The 10,247-nt window shown below is 39.7% G+C and overlaps 1 pseudogene; it reads left to right on the top strand.

The window, feature by feature from the left end:
- The first annotated feature begins 545 nt into the window (after positions 1-545).
- On the top strand, positions 546-3,042 carry LOC110200129 (glutamine--tRNA ligase pseudogene; annotated as a pseudogene).
- Positions 3,043-10,247: the final 7,205 nt, after the last annotated feature.

The following is a 10,247-nucleotide window of genomic DNA, read 5'->3' as shown; positions in this document are numbered from 1 at the left end:
GAATGAAATCTGAAGAGGTGATTTCCTGAAAGGTAGTGTTAATCTGGGGTACTAGTTTAAGAGCTCCTGAAAGTGACTTTGTATAACAGGCATATGAACAAAGGCATGGGACTTTTAAAGAAGAAGAGATTGGAGAGTATCAGCAGAGAAGAGAGGCCACTCTGAGTTGATTCAGATTAGAAAGGTTTTAGGAATCCGCCCCTGGAAACATATCAAAAGACAGAATAGATGATGACCAATATGTGTCAATGGAACAAAAGTTAATTCAGTCTTAGCTAGGATTAAGAGAAGCTTAAGGTCCAGAACACAGAAAGTGATAGTCCTGCTATACATTGCCTTGATCAGAACCTATCTGAAGGATTGTTCTCAATTCTGGGCACCACATTTTAGGAAGGTTATTAAAAAGTTGAATATTATCCAAAAGAAGGGGATCAAGATGTTGAAGGAACTTTAAGACCATGCCATATCAAATCAACACAAGCACTTATTAAGTGTTTACCATGGAGTAGTCAGGAACACTTTTTCCTGACCTGACTGGCTCCAGCATGATGACCAACTCACTGTCTTTCTTCACAGGCCTCGGTTTAAGCGAACTTAAGGTATGCAAGATGCTGAAGAATGAGGTGCTGAGTGCACAGCTCCAGGTGGCAGAGGTACAGGCTCAGCAAGTCTTGGGTCTCAGCATTGACAAGTCTACAAGAACACTTCTGTACAATGTGGCCTCTTGTCTCAAGGGTCCCTGATGATTGTCCTTTCTGGTAAGCTATGTTACCAACAAGAAGACCCTCACAGACTTGCAGCTCAGTGCTGCCCTGGAGTACCTTGGAACCACCCCTTGGACCCTATCAACACCATAGATTTTGAGTAAGAGTGTGGTGTGGGAGTCACAGTGACCCTGGAGCAGATTGAAGAGGCTGTGGAAGCTGTGATTTGTTGGCACCATGAACAGCTCCTGAAAGAATTGTATCCTATATCAGATTGGCACAGTCTTGGGGAAGGAGGCAGGGAGGGAGGGGGAAAATTTAAAACTCAAAAGCCTATGGAAGCGATTGTTGATAAATCAAAATAAATTAATAAAAAATTAAAAAAAGAAACACTTTACCAAATAAAAGCTTACAAAGGAGTGCCTTTGTGGGGAAAAAAAAAAGAAAGAATGGCGTCATTTCAACACAGGGATGCTAATGGGTGAGGCAAGGATAGCACTGAAGTGGGCAGATGGCAAGACCATTAAGAATGAGGTGGATATGCAGGTTCTCCATCTTCTGGGCCCAAAGTCAGAGGCTGATTTAGAGAAGAAGCCCAAGGCTGCAAAGACTAGACATGAGGAGAGGATTTGAAGGCATCTAGGATCACAGCGGAATGGTGAGGAACCTGCAACATCTCTTTCCCTGATGGAACAACTTAGGAAAGAAGCACTTAGGTTCCATAAACCAGGTGAAAATGACAAAAACCCTTGGCTATGTGGTCACACCCAACACCATGCCTCTGTTGCAGTAACACATGGAAATCACTGGGGAACAGGTACAAACATGATTCTCACCAGCGCCCAATGGTGTTTTGCATATTTGACATGCCAAGGCCATCAACTTCAACTTCGGCTATGCAAAGGCCAACATTCTGCTTTCTGCACTATGACGACACAAATCCTGAGAAGGAGGAGGAAAAATACTTCACTAGAATCTGGGACATGGTAGAATGGGTGAGTTACTAGTCCAACAAGGTGATTCAGCCTCAGACTGCTTTGACCAGCTCTCTGCCTAGGCTGTAGAACTCATCCGGATGGGTCATGCCTATATCTGCCACCAGCATGTAGAAGAGATTAAAGGCTACAGTCCTCTACTCTCTCCATGGTGAGATCAGCCAAATGAAGAGTCTTTATTGCTTTTTGAGGAATGAAGAAGGGGAACTTTGCTGAAGGGGAGGCCACATTGAGAATGAAACTGGTTATTGAGGATGGAAAGATGGACCCAGTGACCTATCATATCATACTTGCCTCATCATTGAATTTGTCATAAGTGGTGCATCTACGTATGACTACATACAATGTCCGTGTGACTCCATTGAGTACATTACCCACTCTTTTTGCACCAAAGAGTTCCAGGCCCGCTGCTCCTCCTATTTCTGACTCTGCAGTGCACTCAATGTATACTTCCCGGTTCAGTGGGTGTATGGACATTTCAGTCTGTACTACTCATTCAGTTGGTGGAGATGGGTGTGATCAGGGACTGGGATGATCCTTAACTCTTCATGCTGACAGCACTCCATTGTGGAGGCTTCCCTCCTGAGGTGATCAGCAACTTTTGTGCCCGGGGTGGTTGTCACTGTTGCTCAGACAACAACAAAGCCTCATCTGCTAGAAGCCTATATTCAAGAAATGCTGAATTATGGGTTCCCCAGGGCCATGGCTGTACTCAAGCCACCCCAGGTCACCATTACCAACTTCCCGTCAAGCAAGGCAATTGATGTCATCGTACACAACTTTCCAGATGATGAGAACAAACACTTTCACTGGGTTCCCTTTTCACCCACAATCTACATTGAGCACACAGACTTTAAAGAGGAGCCAGAAAAGGGTTACATACATCTTGCACCAGGTTAGCCACTAGGTCTGAGACATGCGGGTTATGTTACTGATGTACAGAATATCATGAAGAATTTCTTCCAGTGACCAGGTGACTGAGCTGGAATCACTTCAAGTCAGATGCTTCTGAGAAGCCCAAAGCTTTTATACACTGGGTATCTGAGCCCTTGCAGTGCCAGGTCTGGATCTATGAGAGGCTATTCCAAAACAAAAACCCTAAGGATCCTTCTGAAGTCCCTGGTGGATTCTTAAGTGATTTGAACTCGGACTGTCCAAGTGTGATTGAAGATGCCTTGGTGCATTGTTCAGTCAGTGGGGCAAAACTCTTTGATAAGTTCCAATTTGAAGGCCTGGGCTACTTCTCTGTGGATCCAGACAGTACGGAAAGAAAGCTTGTCTTTAACAGGACAGTTACTCTGAAGGAGGACCTGGAAAAATGTGAGTGCCTTGAGCCAGGATGAAGTCATCAGTCTGGAGGACAGAAGACAAACCTACCTTTGCCTTATCAGGTCCAGACTTGGCCATGCTCACCTGCTGTGCCACCTCTGGATGACCAATAAAGAATAGCACAGTTAAAAGAAAAAGTTTACCATGGGCCACTGTGCTAAGGCTTGGGAATACAAATACAAGCAAAATGAAAAGAAGTCCCTGCCCTCAAGGAGTTTGCATTCTAATGGGTGAAAATAACACATATAAGTAGCCAAATGGTGGAGGGGAAAGGGAAAAGGAAATATGTCATTTGAGTATCAGTTGAAGGAGTTGTCATGATCCTAACTATTGGTGGAGCTGTTTCCAGGATCAAACACTAAGACTGTCTGTCATTCAAAACGCTTCATAACCTAGCCCCCTCTTACCTTTCCATTCTTCTTACACCTCACTTTCTGTCATGTACTCTTTGATTCTGTGACACTGACCTCCTTACTGTTCCATCTCTCAGATCTGGGCATTTTCTCTGGTGAACTCCATACCTCGAAAGTTCTCCCTCATCATTTTTACCTGTTGGCTTCTCTGGTTTCCTTTAAGGCCCAACAAAATTTGTAACTTTTACAGGAAGTCTTTCACAACTCCTCTTAATTCCAGTGCTTTCCCTCTCATTTATTTTTTACTTATATTGAATGTAATTTAGTTGTACACATTTTTTGCTTATTTTCTCCCTCATTAGATCATGAACTCCTTGAGGGCAAGGAGGGTCTTTTGCCTCTTTTTATAACCCCAGAGCTTAGGACAGTGCCTGGCACATGGTAGAGGTTTGATAAATATTTATTGACTAACTGGTTCTCTAGTGACAAAAGATATTTGTAGTTCATACCTGAATTGGGGGTGGAAGTAAAAATTGCATCAGCATAAAAGATAGATTAAATCCAAAGACTATAAATAAAAGGAAAAATTAAACCACTTGAAAGGGTTAAAATAAAGAATAAATGTCCTAAAGAGTTCAATGCTTGCATATAAGCTTGCATACCTATAACTTTCCTGCTTTATATATAGACTATACCATGAGATTGCCTCTCAATAGTAGGACTAGGTTTTCAAATATAGATATGTATATATATAAAACTATGCTTCATTTTTGTATCACTTTGCTTTTTCTAATAAATGCTCCCTCTCTCCCACCCAGAAAGTGTGGTGTTTTTTTTTTTGTTATCTCTTACAATAAAGAATAAAAAAGGAGCAAAAGACATCTTCCTTGACCATGTCCCAGCTCTTAATCCTGAAGCCTCACTTCAGCTTTGGAATTCAGATGCTGGAAGTCTCTTCTACCCCTGTAAATGTTTTTCTCTTACTGGATGGCTCCTTGTAGAATTCCCATTTGAGGATGCCAACCAGGCCAGCCATATCTCCTTCCTCTCCAGGTTTCACTCAGAAATTCTTCTACCATGCTCTCCACTAGGTACCATTGACCCCTACTCCCCATTCCCTTAGTTCCCAGATCCTTTTTGTGTGTGTACATTGTGTATTACATTGAAGAAACTGGAAATGTTTAGCTTGGAGGAATTTGGAAGGACGTTTGCCTTATTCAAATGTAAGGGCTGTCCTGGATAGAAGATTGAAAATTGTTCACTTGACATTAGAAGGAAGAACTAGGGCCAGTGGGGCCTAGGAAGACAGATTTTAGCTCACTATAAAGAACATTCTAATAGTCAACCTTTTCCTGAGGTGGAATGGGCTGTCTGCTAAGGTAGGTAGTTTCCCTTTATTGGAATTGTTCAAGTGGAGTATGGATGTCCACTTGCTGGGTTTGTTGTAGAGGAAACTTGCCTATTGGGTAGGAGGTTGAGCTAAATGAAAACTAAGGTCTTCAACTCTAGAATATTAAGATTTGAAGTCATTGTACCCTTAAAAAAAACAGTCAGTTTCCTGCACTATAGTCATCACCACAGAGAAGGGGCAAGACTGAGAATCCTAGAACCTTGGTCTTTGGAAGATAAACTCCACAGTCATCTATTGTTGGGAAGGGGAGCAACAAAGGAAATTTATGTGAACACACAACAACAGGACCCACATGGGGAGCCTTCTGTCTAGGGGCTCAATTACAGGGTCAAAGGAGAAAAGAGGGAATTATTTGAAGGGAACACAAATAGTAGATGAATAAGGAAGGCAAGTGATTTTTGCAAGCATAAGCTTCCAGTTTGGCTCTTTTCTTTTCTTTTCTTTTCTTTTCTTTTCTTTTCTTTTCTTTTCTTTTCTTTTCTTTTCTTTTCTTTTCTTTTCTTTTCTTTTCTTTTCTTTTCTTTTCTTTTCTTTTCATTCTAGATTCTATCATAGACCCCCTCTATCCAGGGTAACTTGGAAGAAACATTTGCAGTTATTTTCATTCATTCATTCATTCATTGGTGCTTGCCTTTACAAATCATTCATTCATTATTCTGAGACTATTTTATCTACGACTGTAGAGTGGCAACAACATAGTTCCCTTAGCCTCAATTCAATGCCTAAAAGGGAAAAAGGTATGATACATCCATAAAATTTTAGAGCATGAAAGCTTCAAATTCACTAAGCGAAGTGGAACCAGTCCAGCCTCAGAGGCAATTCAGTAATTTGAGAAATGCCAGATGAAGTTCCAAGTGAAACTGTAATCTTTCCCAGAGTGGAAAAAAAAAAGAGGTGGGGAGCTTGGGAGGAGGCCTATGAATGGTTTAAGAATAGTTTTTTTTTTTTAAAGAGACCTCAACCACCACGTTGATACATCATTAATGAATCACATAGAGAAACATTGTGCTAGAAACAGCTTGTGGCCAACATATATAAGGCTCCTGCAGACATACAGATGGTATTACAAAGAGACCATCAATGAATCCAGGATGCATATAGATCTGAATTATGAATAGGCTGACTCCTTTGCAGATAATACAATCACAACTGTAAATCCTTCATGCAGGAATGAAATTAAAAGTGCTCCCCCACTGTCTAGAGCCAGATGGAATCTGGCAAAATGGGCATTGGGGCGTGGGTATAATGAACACCAGGTCTCAAGTGATGCCTCTGGTCTTAGGGGTTGCCATTATGATACTTACCAGACTCCAGATGCTCCCATTTTTGTCAAGTATTGTAGCCTCTTATTCCCTTATCATACTGGTTTGCTTTTAACTTGTTTCTCTAGTCAGCAGAATGTAAGCTTATTAAGGGCAAGAACTGTGTCATTTTTATTTGTGTAGTTCCAGGACCTAGTGTAGTGCCTTGGACATAGAAAGCATTTAATAAATGTCTGATGAATTGAATCCCTGGTCCCATGAGTGGAATATCAATTGTGTTTGCTGCAGCCTTTCGGATCTCTTCCATCCTTCTGGAAAAAAATGTTAAATGTCTCACTACATGCTAGTAATTTATGACCTTTGCATAAACTATTCTTTCCTTCCCTCCTTCCTTTCTTCCTCCCTTCCTTCCTTCCTTCCTCCCTTCCTTCCTTCCTTCCTTCCTTCCTTCCTTCCTTCCTTCCTTCCTTCCTTCCTTCCTTCCTTCCTTTTTTCCTCACCTAGAATAGATTTATTAGGGACTTTAATTACAAGTACTCAGTTAAACCCAATATAACATATGCAATTTCAATGTTATAAAAATCATTATCACTCTCAGTATCACCATTACATATTAAGACTCTACTTGTGCTGGGTCATCTGCTAGGCACTATGCAGACACAATCACTACCTTTTAGAAATCTACAATTGAAAACAACAACAATAAAGAAAAAACAACAAAAGGAAAAAAAAACTAACCTGGATGCAAAACTATAAGACATATAGAGAGTAAAATAAAAATACTGCAAAAAGTCATCTTGTCTAATCAGAATGCTTCTGGGATAACATTGTATAGTCCTTCAGAACTTAACTGGGCATCAACAGAGATCTGGATTTAAGTTCTGGCTCTGATGCCAGCTAACTGTATGGTTCTGGAAGACTAACAATCTCTCTCAATCTGTACTTTATGTAGCCCATATATCGTCTGGAGATCCTCATCCCAATACCCATTCATATTGTCAGCTTGGCTGGCTAAAACTTCTCCTCAGAATTTTAAGGGTTCCTCTGTAGGGCAATGAAGTTAACTCTAATGCTATCCACTGGAGCCTTCATTCAATTGTTTTCTTCCCAGAATTAATCATCAGTTATCCCTTTGATATTCTCTAAACAGTGTCAGTTGATTGGCTGACCCTGTGATTACTGCGATTACTGGAATTATTTAACAAGTTCAAAGAAATATTTATGGAGAAGTAATTTTTCCTCAATACCAGGAGCACACTGTCTCTTCTACCACCTTGGTCCCTGGGGAAGCTAAAATACTATGCTAGTGAGTTACACAGATAGAGAACACTTCATTTTAAAGCATTTATCCCAGGAAATTCACTTCTACATGCAGCAAAACGTAAGGATGAGTTGCTCCTTTGCTTTAGGACATGGCACATCCACTATTTAGGTTGATCTTCTGCTGGACTAGATTAAGCAGATCACTCCTGAGGTATTTGACGGTAAACGAGGCTTAGCTGCCAGCAAACTTTTTTAGCTGCAGACTGTAGTGACTATACCTCTGGTGGCTTACACTTCTGACTTTTTTGAAGCCCACAAACTTGCCACCCTCTTTAGCACTCCTTCACCTGAGAATAAGAAAGAATAGACAAGATAGTGGCAGAAAACAGTCTTTATGCCTTCATGGCTTCCTGGCAACCAAGTAAGAGAAGGCCACTGATTGACTGTGTCTTTTGGACTTACTCAGTACTGGCGCATTAGCAAACCTAAAAGCTCTTCTTTGCCATAGTAAGTGTATAGGAAATGGTCATAAAGCATGCCCTGAACTGGAGAGCAGGACCCACCATTATGTATTCCTTGAATTCAGCTTACCCAACTCAAGCAAAACACTGCACTTCCCTGAAGGGCTGGACTCTAATTGTCCAGACTTCTGTTACATTCCACTTTCATAAAATAGAGATAATGTCTTCACTACCTACCTGATAAGGTCTATGGAACCACTTTACTACATAATTTTACATAATATTACATAAATGTGAATATTACATATTACATAAATGTGTTAATTACATTACATAATGTTAATTATGTACATATTAATATTACATGAATGTTAATATTACATAAATGTGAATTATCATTGTAGAGAATCGATCAGGGGATCCTGAATGACTTGCAATAAAGGCTCACTACCAAACACTCCTGCTCAATCTAGTCTTTCTGAAAATTCTCATATCTCATGTTGGAAATGTCTATGTCTCATGCTTATATGGCTGAGATACCCATTAACCAATCTTTAAGATCTGCTTAGGATATCATACATGAGAAAACAAGGTAACATGTTGAACTGAGAATTTTCTCTTTCTGTCTTTACGGGAGTGAGTGAGCTACCATGGCACCGTTTACAAGAGCCAGGCATCCTACACATCATACATGATAGGAGTTTGGTTGAACCTGTGTGTACCCTGTCCAAAGATGACCTTTTTCAAAGCAATTGTCGACCTCATTTATTCCTTCAATCACGACCTTAACACTTGGAGATTTCCTTTTTCCCAGCGACTGCAGTTTTGCTGCATTCCTTGGCCTGAACTCTCTTCTCTTGCACCTGTTCCTTCATTCCTTTGCCTCTGGGGTCTCCTTTTAAGGATTTGTGTTTTCCCTTCTAAGGCCTTTTTTTTTAAATTTTGCAACTAGTCAGCAGAGTGGATCAAACCTGCATTGCAGGTCAGTAAGACCTTGTTTCCTTGTTTCAAGACTTGCCACAGACACTCATTGTATGTGCGACTGAGCAAGTTACTAAATTTTCATGACACTGTTTTCCATTCTGTAAAGTAAGAATAAAAATAGTATCTAATTTACAGGGTTATAAGGAACAAATAAAAGACTGTATGTACAGTTTTCTTTTTGCAAACCTCAAAGTGCCATATAAATGTTAGCAATGATGATGATGATGATGATGATGCATTATTGGTCTCTCTTGGTCTCTTATGAAATTTCTTCCAAGTCCTCAAACTGCTGGAATAGATTGAGATAAACACTTAGTGGTACTGAAAACTATTTTTTTGTCAAATCTGGTCTGGTGGCCATGAGCACTACTGAGATGGGTAAAATTGTTTGACTCTATAAAAAGAAGCCCAGACCACTACACATTTTTAACTCATCCACCCTCTTTCTGTAGTTCCTTTGTTTCTCCTTCCACTAACAGCTATCATGGTTGGCTATTTTCAGTGTGTTTATTTCCAAAAAGAGCTCTAACCCCCATCAGTGGACCTAATCTACAGATTACCAGGGTAAACTAAATAACTAGATTTATTAATTCAGTAGCTTCAATTTTACACTCAATAAAAAATCTAAAAAACTGTACAATGCTACAGCAATGTAGTGAGCTAGATGGTTTAGGTGATGAGAGTCCAGCTAGGGCAGTGATAAGGGGAATGGCTAAGTGAAGGACAGGTAAAAAATATATACAAATAATGAAAAGGAGCAAATGTGCATCTTTAATTGAAATAGACTGCTAGTCTATTTCAAAGTTAGTATAATTTTGAGAGAATTATTTGTCTTATGATCCTAATAATTTTTAAAGTTCCCAGGAGTATGGGCTGCTTACAAGGTTAAATGGTGGATCTTTTAGATGAAAAGTTAACAGGCAGATAACAATGTTAAAGCTATTTTTATCTCTTTAAAACATCTATTTTGTTTGCATGACTGATTTGGAATACATCTAGTTATCAAAATGAGTGGTAAACAAAATATCATAGGTGGCATTCCCTTAGCTACCTGTGCTTATCTTTGGGGGGGGGGTAAAAATTTAAACTTGGTAACAAAACCCAGTTCCCACAATCTGTCAGCAGCTCAGTGGCTAACATATGGTAACATAAATTCCCATTTTTACCTAATGTTGAAGACTCAGGGTCCTCTTATAATAAGGGTTTTTCTTGAAAACTAGAAATTAATCCAATTTATCCAAAGATTTTTTTTTTAAATTGGGGAGGAAGGATATTCTATTCTATAGTATATAAATGATGGTAAAGGAAACAACACGTCAGTAGCTTGTTTTTTTTTCCTCTTTATGAATGAATGAGGATAGACAAAAAGCATATAGCAATTGCTCCTAAAGATTCATAAGCATCATTCATTCATATTTTCTTTAAAGAATTAGTTGCCTTCTTTCAACAAATGTGACTCTCCATTAAAACAGGAGTACACAACTG

Source organism: Phascolarctos cinereus, unplaced genomic scaffold, assembly GCF_003287225.1.
Source record: "Phascolarctos cinereus isolate Bilbo 61053 unplaced genomic scaffold, phaCin_HiC Scaffold_7;HRSCAF=346, whole genome shotgun sequence".
Taxonomy (NCBI): domain Eukaryota; kingdom Metazoa; phylum Chordata; class Mammalia; order Diprotodontia; family Phascolarctidae; genus Phascolarctos; species Phascolarctos cinereus.
Note: the sequence above shows the minus strand (reverse complement) of the source record. Positions and strands in the feature narration are given on the sequence as shown.